Genomic DNA, 8120 nt, shown 5'->3' on the forward strand with positions numbered 1-8120 from the left:
TACCTTGCCACCGCCTATTACTGTTTCCCAGCCCACCTAGATACTTCTAATCCACAAAATCCATCGTTTTGGAGCCTCCATTCAGGGTGTGGGAAATCACAGGGGGTTTGGTTCTTCATGCAAACCTTTCACACATTGTTATTTCAGCTTTTGGGGTTTACACTTTCTAGTCCTCCCTTGGATATCGGGACACTTCTGCTGGCTTTAACAAGAAGTAAATGTTGCAGGTGCTGAGCTGTACAGGTAAGGATGGGTAGTGACTACGTCCAGTAAAACCACCGAGCAGCTCAAAAACACTGCCACAATAAACATTAAATACAACAGGGGCACAAAAGCAGTGACGGGGCTGAAAGCAAATCCCAAAGACAACAGTGAAAACTGCATCCAGAAGTAAAATACGCTCACGTTGAGTGGAGGGCAAGATGAGGAGTTATCTTCCACAGCAGACCCGTGATAATGCAGACGGGAGCGGACAGCAAAGGTTTCCGCAAGCTGACAGAAAGGTGGCACATGGTGGCCCTGGGCAAGGAGCAGGAGGCCTTGCGGACGGCAACACAGCACCCGGCAAACTAGGTCAGGGCTCGGCAGTCATAAAGGCCGTGCCAGCGCAGCCTGGGCCCCACGGCAGCGGGGGCTCCATCCATACCGGGTGGCTTTGCCGTTGAGTGACATGGTGCAGCGCTTCCTCCGGCTTTGTGCTTTTCTGCTGACTCCAGGGTGGCCAACGGGCAGCGCCTGGGCCGGGGCAGCCGAAGGCTGTGTGAGTGCGTTGGCAGGGAGGGCACTGGGGCGAGGGGCCCGGAGCAGGCTGGGCATGCCAGGTGAGGCTCTGGGAGGCCGCGGGGCCGCGATGGGCCCAGGCAGGGCCGCCCGCCTGCCATGCGAGGGTGAAGCCAGCCCAGAGCCGGGTGGTGAGGCCGTGGCGAGGCGGCCGGGTGGCGGCGGGTGTGCTGGGGGCCGGCGGGGGTGCCCGGCGTGGAGCCCGGTCGGGTGAGCCGGCGAGCGCCCGCCGAGACGAGCGGGGCTGGCGGGGTCCGGCCCACGGGGTCAGGCCTCAGCCGCGACTATTATGGGATGGCGAGGCCGGGGGGGGGGCGGAGGGGGGGGAGGAGGGCGAGCATTATGGGATGGCGAGGCCTTCTGCGGCGGGGGAGGGAGAGCTGCGACTATTATGGGATGGCGAGGCCTCCCGCGACCGGAGGGGGGCAGGTGGGTGGCAGGGTAGTATTATGGGATGGCCGGCCCTCCCTCCCGCCGCCGGGGGAGTATTATGGGATGAGGATGCCCCCGTCAGGCGGGGGGGGGGGGGGGGGAAGGGAAAGGGGGCGGTTATTATGGGATGGCAGGGCCCCGCCGCAGCCGGCGTGAGGGGGGCGAGGGGAGTATTATGGGATGGCACCATTCCCCCAGCGCGTGTGACCGGGCGACTATTATGGGATGCTGCTGTACCTACGGCGGGAAATATTATGGGATGCAGCGGGGGGTGTGGAGGGGGGAGTTATTATGGGATGCCGGTGCAGCCCGGGGCCAGGGAGAGAGTGCCGCAGGCCCAGGCCGGTGGGACAGCACCATCCCCCTCCGCACCGCTCGCCCGCTGCCTCCTGCCGGTGCCCCGGTGCTGCCCGCCCCGGGGCCCCCTCGCCCCGGCTCCCCCCCGCCCCACGGCAGTCATAACCAATAAAGCCGTCAGGGTATTATGGGATGGCTGCTCCACGGTGTGGGGAGTGGGGTGGGGGGGTGGTTGCTATGGAGCGTTTCCCGTGGGTGGCTATTATGGGATGGAGTCGCCTTTGTGAACTATTATGGGATGCGGCCGGCGCGGCGGGGTGGGGCTGGCCGGGAGGGCGGCCGGGGGCCTTTTGGCCCGCCGCCCCTCGGGGCAGAGGGACGGGGGACAGCGCGGCAGGGGGACGGGGCTGGGGGACACACACACACATCAGACACAGGCGGTGGGGGCCACGGCTGCCAGCTTGGCGTAGGTTTCGTAGAAGCCCTCGGCTGGGTCCCCAGGGTGGTGAGGCTGCTGTGGGGCGCTGCCGCCTCTAGCACTCTCTGGGCTTCTGCCTGCCCTCAGAGCAAATTGCGTTGCCTTCCTAGTTGAGAAGGAGATTTCTCCACACACAGCCCTTCAAACTGGGGCTCCAGAGCATCCCAGTGACTCGCAATAAGAAAGGCTCTTAAGCATTGGTCCCAAATACACCTTTTTTAAGAAAAAAACTTGCCATGTAAGTCCCTAGGAGCTGGCAACTTCGAGAAGCGTGACAGAAAGCAAGACCCGTCCCCAAGTAGTTCATCTCGGAGCGGGACCTGCTATGTGATGGTTGGTTTCTGCACTGAGGACACAGCCCCAAAGTCACCTGGCTTGTCTTTAACAGGACAAGAGAAAACCTCCAGACGCTGGTGGCTCCAGCAGCTTTGCTGGTTTTGAGCTGAAGGTGACTTAATTGGTATCACCATTGAGACTTGAGTCTTGTATGTCCTTCTCTTCTCAAGCAAACCCGGATCTATCAGCTCTGCTCAGCTCCCCCAGCTGAATGGGGTGTACAGCCTCTGGGCTACTTTGCACTGTTCCCTGTAGCACAGTTGTTGCTGGGTGCAGTGCTGGAAACACCTCTCCCAGAACCAGCTGGAGGTAGGAGATGAAGGAGAATTCCGTCCCAGCCTGTTTTTTCAGTGTTTCTGCTAACTGAGCTCAAGAGGAGATGTGTCTCAGTGTTCATGATTTTTGCCAGCACGCACCAGCGTTAATACAGGATGCAAAAATAGGTATCACAGAATTGCAATCCAGGCAGCTCAAACCAGTAGGTCGTTACTGCAGTCCCTTTGAGACCGCTTGCTTCTTCTCTGACTGGATCCAACTGTTTGTTTCATGAAGTGGGAAGGAAGCAGGGCATCTCTGTCTAAGGCACTTTAGGGAAATGGGAACCTAAAAATGATAATAAGCATCCTTAACTTTCGGGTATCGCTTCCAGCTTTCATTATTCACTATATACAAAGTTCTATGGAAAAAACCAATGTTGCAAAGTCGAATTATTACAATTGCAAAATAACAGTTTGTTTCTTAAGTCTTACTAAGTGCCTCCATCTTCAGAAAGAAAAGGTGAAGATAAACATGGAAAATTCGAATCTGAATGTCTAATGTCTGGCAAAGTTCTGAGTAACTGAAGACAGACTTGTGATGGAAAATAACAAGTAACCTTAGCTATAGGTGTCAGTGCTAAGTATGCCTGTGATGTTTTTTTAAAGTAAGCAGACTAGCAAAGCACAGAGAGATAGAGATCAGCAGTTCAGATTTACAGGGGGGCCACGCAGTCCCCAATCTTCTCTATCTCTCCCCCCCACCTCAGTTCTCTGCTGCTGGCTCTGCCTCATGTACCCTGCACGTCTGGCTGACGCGGTGTGGCTCCGGCTGCATGGCCGCGCCATTCACCCTGCCCCCTCCTTCTCCTGGCAAAACAGGAGAGGAGGCTCATGACGAGCGCCGAGCGAAGTCTGAACTGCTGCTCTCCTAACGGGAAGTAGATGCAGAGTCATGCTGGCATATGGGCAGTCCTCACCTAGGTGGCTGTTAGAGAGACTGGATCCTCCATCGGTACTAGCATGTTGTTCTCAAAAAAAGAAGCACACGCCGTCTGTTCAGTGGATCTTGATCTTATTCTGGTTGTGTATTCCCAAATGCTCTCTCTGCCCTTTGTTCCAGTGGCAGTTGTTTGCTGCAGGAGCAGCTTCTTGGACATCACAGGAGGGGCTCTTGTCTCTTCTCCACAAGACAAGGAGACTATTTCTTGTGTCATTTTCCTCCATGTCTGACAGCAAAGCAAAGATACCTTCCATTGTGCTAAACAAATAAGCCCATGCTTCTTTGTGAAAACAAACAAACAAACAAACAAACAATAGAATAGGGATGGGGGGCACAATGAAGAAAGCAACAGTGAAAATGGATCATTTGGATTTCCTTAACTTGCCATGGAGACTTTGCAGAAACCTGGGAGTGGAGAAGAGTATCTCGAGCAGAGGAAAGAGCTTTGTAATGTTAGAGAAGACTTGCAAAATTCAGGGCAATTGCTTTGGCTGGTGTTGTGGACACAGGATTCTCACAAGATAGTTTAAAATGGGGGCAGTTATGAAGAGACCCAGACTCTGGGACAATAACCGAATATTGAGTGAAAGTTTGGACCACTTTCTCACTAATTTCAGGTAAAAGTGACTTATCTGGGAGTTTGATACCCCTCCTCTCTCAAAATGGTCAAGGGTAAAACTGTCTGCCTTACCAGGGAAAAATAAAAAGGAAGACTTCTCAGAAATCCTGAGATCTTCAAGGTTACTTGGCAGAAGCTGTAAGACCTCAGCTGAGAGGCGTGGCAAGTGTCAATGTGATGGGGAGAGCCTACAGGGCTGCCGAATAAAAAACACAAGGGGTAAGTCCATCCGCATGAACTACAAATGGTCAAAACTAGGTTAAAGGAAGAGGTGAAATGTATCTGCAGCCCTTGAGGAACAGCATCACATTTATGGATACATCGGGTGATAACAGTTTTACACAGCTACTGAAAGATGTTTTTGATGTTACTAGATGTATGTAACCTGACAAAAACGGATATTACAGTCAGGCTAGAGCAACCCTCAGTCAGAGAAACAGCAAAACTGGAGAAGAGCAGAACAGAAGTATGTCTATATCCCAGAATCCAAACAAAGCAATACAGTGGCAGCATCACAACGTCCAGCATCAGTGGCAGCATCACAACGTCCAGCATCTAAACCCATTAACACCTCTGCTTTGTTACTGGACACGAAAGGAGCTAACAAAAAAATGACCTGAGAGACCATAAACTGGCCTCTAAGATCACATTGTCTGCAGCACCAGCGTCATGCTTGTAGTCTGTTATCTGTGTCCTACATACGAACGGTTCATGCTGCTCTGGGAAGCCTCCCTTCTTTCCAAAATGCTCTGGAGTCCCTTCCCGCCCACCCACCTCCCCTCCCCTTCTGCCTCCCACACCGGACAGCACCGAAGTAGCCTGGATGGGGAGGTTTCTGAGTGAAAACACCCAACGAGCACCAAGGTGAAACAATGTCACACTTTGCTCTTCTCGTTACCTTGGAGAAACATGCCTCTGTTGAAAGTGAAACCGAAAAAAGAGGGCTGCGGGCCCGATAAAAGCCTGGACAGGGGTGGCTGCCCAAGGAGGTTGAGGAAGGTGGGGAAGGACTCTCTCCTGGGTCCCCAGGCTGGGACCTGAATCCTGGGCGACTCGGACCATACACGAAACTACAGGAATCATTGAAACAGAGGCTGTGCCAGTATGTTGCTGAGGGGTTACAGAGCCCGCTTCACCCAGTTGTCCACGGCAGCGGAGCTGGGCAGGGGCGTTGGGAGGGGTCCTCCGGTCAGTTTGAGTATCCCTAATACAGGCGCAGCATCGAAGTGAGGGGATGTTGTAGGCGTTTTCCCCGACAGACGTGTGCGGTGGGGTTGTTCGGAGCATTGACACCCATCAGCAGTCAGGGAAGATTGTATTACACAGATCTTGCTGTAATTATTTCCAAGCCAAGTGCTATAAACTCAGAAGATTCAGTTAAACCAGGTAAGTAATCAAACCACAGCAAGGCAGGGCAACTTCCAGGTTTAAAGCAGCCAAACAGCTGGAAATCTGTCTCAGGGTGTTATCATCAAAGGAAAACATTTAGAAGTCTCATTTTTTTTTTTTAATCCATTTAATCTACTTGGCCCTCACAAAGACTAAAAACACCTTATTCATAATCGCTTGCATCCTGCATGGATTTTTTTTTAGGGTGAAAATTAAGGCTTCTGCTGATTGAGAAACTTCCAAGTTAGGAGGAAAAAGGAGCTGGAGGTGAGGTGGGGAACCTCAGGGGCATTGTACAGACAAAGATTTCAGGGACAGCGGTGGCTCGTTGGGAAGCTTGGCCCTTTAGTGACCGAGGCTCTGGGGTACACATTGCCTGACCGGTAGCCAACAGCCCTCTCCAGATCATCACCCTGCCCGGCAGGAGTGTTGGTGTGCGCCTGTAGAGACACCCCCCAGTCACTGACTCCCGTTGCAGGGCCTTCACCCACATTGTACCTCTCACCGCACCACTGAACCATTACCGAAGAAGGAGGTACAGGCAGCATCCGGTGGTCGCTTGTTGGGGACAGGCTCCTCAGGAGGGGAATTTGGTGTGGCTGTCTGCCTGGCTCCTCTCGGGGCGGGGGGGGGGGGAGATTATGGCTGTCAGTGCGCAGAAGAGGGGAACAAGAAGCCCTGCAGGTGTTGGCATGAGTGTGGCAGTAGCGTTACCGACTGTACGTTTCTGTAGCGCCGGGTATTCCATTACGCCGGATCCTTGCGGAGGACGGATAGCATCTGTGGAATAGCGGTGTGGCTCTTCCCTGCCGCTTTTTCCTCCGTGGGGCCGAGATAAATGATAGCGTCCCCGTCATTTAGGCGAAGGCAGGGGTAGCGCGCGTGAGAGGACCGCGACTGGCTGGAGGGTGAGCGGGATTTCTGTACGTGCGAGAAGGCGAATAGTGCAATAAGTGCGTTTTGGGGCGTATGGTCTGGACTTGGCAAAGTGGGGAGGAGGAGCCGCGGGAGGGGTGGCTCCTGCGGTGGAGTGGCCCCCACACGGAGGAGGTGGTGGGGTCTGGTGGCACCTCAGCAGAGGCGACGGCACGGTGTTACGGAACAGGGTATGCGTGGAGGTATTTCTTGGTGTGGCTTGGCGGGACAAAGCACGGATCGTGTTACGGGATCTGTAACGACCTGTTGCGGTCCGTGACGGTGAATACTCCGCTCGCGTTCGGGATGTTTCACGATGGAACGTGCACATGTTCTGCCAGGCGCGGGACAGCGTCGGCCTGCATTTGAGGAGGAACGAGCGCTGTCTGCGTGTGTGCCGGGAGAGATGGGCAAGGACCGTGTCCCTTCGTTGAGGTTAATGGTGTTACGAAGATGCTAAGCGGGGGACAGGCGGGGCCTTACGGGGTGTGATTTTGTTCAATGGGAAATTAAAGATGCGGTTGCACGTGCGTAACTGGGGTGTGTTTATACCTGTGGACTGTTGACGTCCATGTAGAGTGACGATGAGTTTCCTGGCGGAGGGCTGCAGCAGGGAGCGGAGCGAGATGGAGGGACGGGGCACGCGGAGCCGCCGTGCACCCCTGGGGTACCCATAGCTCGGTGGGTACCAGCAGCTGGGAGAGGAGGAGGCCTTGTGTGGCAGGCGGGGAGGCGACGGGGCTCACCGTGGCCTCCCCACGCACTGGCTGGGGACCGCACCGTGGGGTGTGGCGGGCTGGGGATGGAAGGATGGATGAATGGATGGATGGATGAATGGATGGATGGAAGGATGGATGGATGGATGGATGGATGGATGGCCTTGGAGGGGCCCGGGAGCATGTGGGATGGGGCACAGCGGGCTCCAGCCCGCTGTGTTTGTCAAGGCAAAAAAATGTGCCACCGAGGCCACACACCCCTCTCGAGGTGCGGGATTGGGGAAGGGGAGCAAACGGGACGCTCAGCCCCAAGATCGGGGGCTGTCGGTGGGGACCCCAGTGCCTGCAGCGGGGGGGGGGGGGGAGAGGGGAGGGATGTGCCCGCCGTGGGCCGCCTGGGGCCTGTGTCAGCGGGTGGCGCGCAGGGGCCGGGCGATGCCAGAGCGCTGCGGGCTGCGTGCCTGGCCCCGTGCCCCGGGACCTTGACGGCGGCGGCGGTGTCTCGGAGGGCCGGGGGCCAGGCAGGGCACCGGGGCGGCGGGCAGGTGGGGAGGGCGGGGCCGGGGCCGGGGCGGGGGGCGGCGGCGGCGGCGTGGCGAGGCCCCGCGGGCTGCGGGGCGGGCGGCCGCGAGTATTATGGGATGCCTAGCTGGACGGTGGCTCCCGGCGACTATTATGGGATGCCTGCCTAGGCGGGGGTGGGGGAGGGTGACTATTATGGGATGTGCGCCCGGGGTGTGACTATTATGGGATGTTCGGGGGGGTACTACAGTGTGGCCCCCCCCTGCACCCCCCCCCGCAGGAGGGACGTGCTTATTATGGGATGGCAGGCCGGGGGGCGCCCTTGCCCCGGCGCGGGGTCCCGGGAGGGGGGGTGGTGGTGGGAGTATTATGGGATGCC

Source organism: Numenius arquata, chromosome 1, assembly GCF_964106895.1.
Source record: "Numenius arquata chromosome 1, bNumArq3.hap1.1, whole genome shotgun sequence".
Lineage (NCBI taxonomy): Eukaryota > Metazoa > Chordata > Aves > Charadriiformes > Scolopacidae > Numenius > Numenius arquata.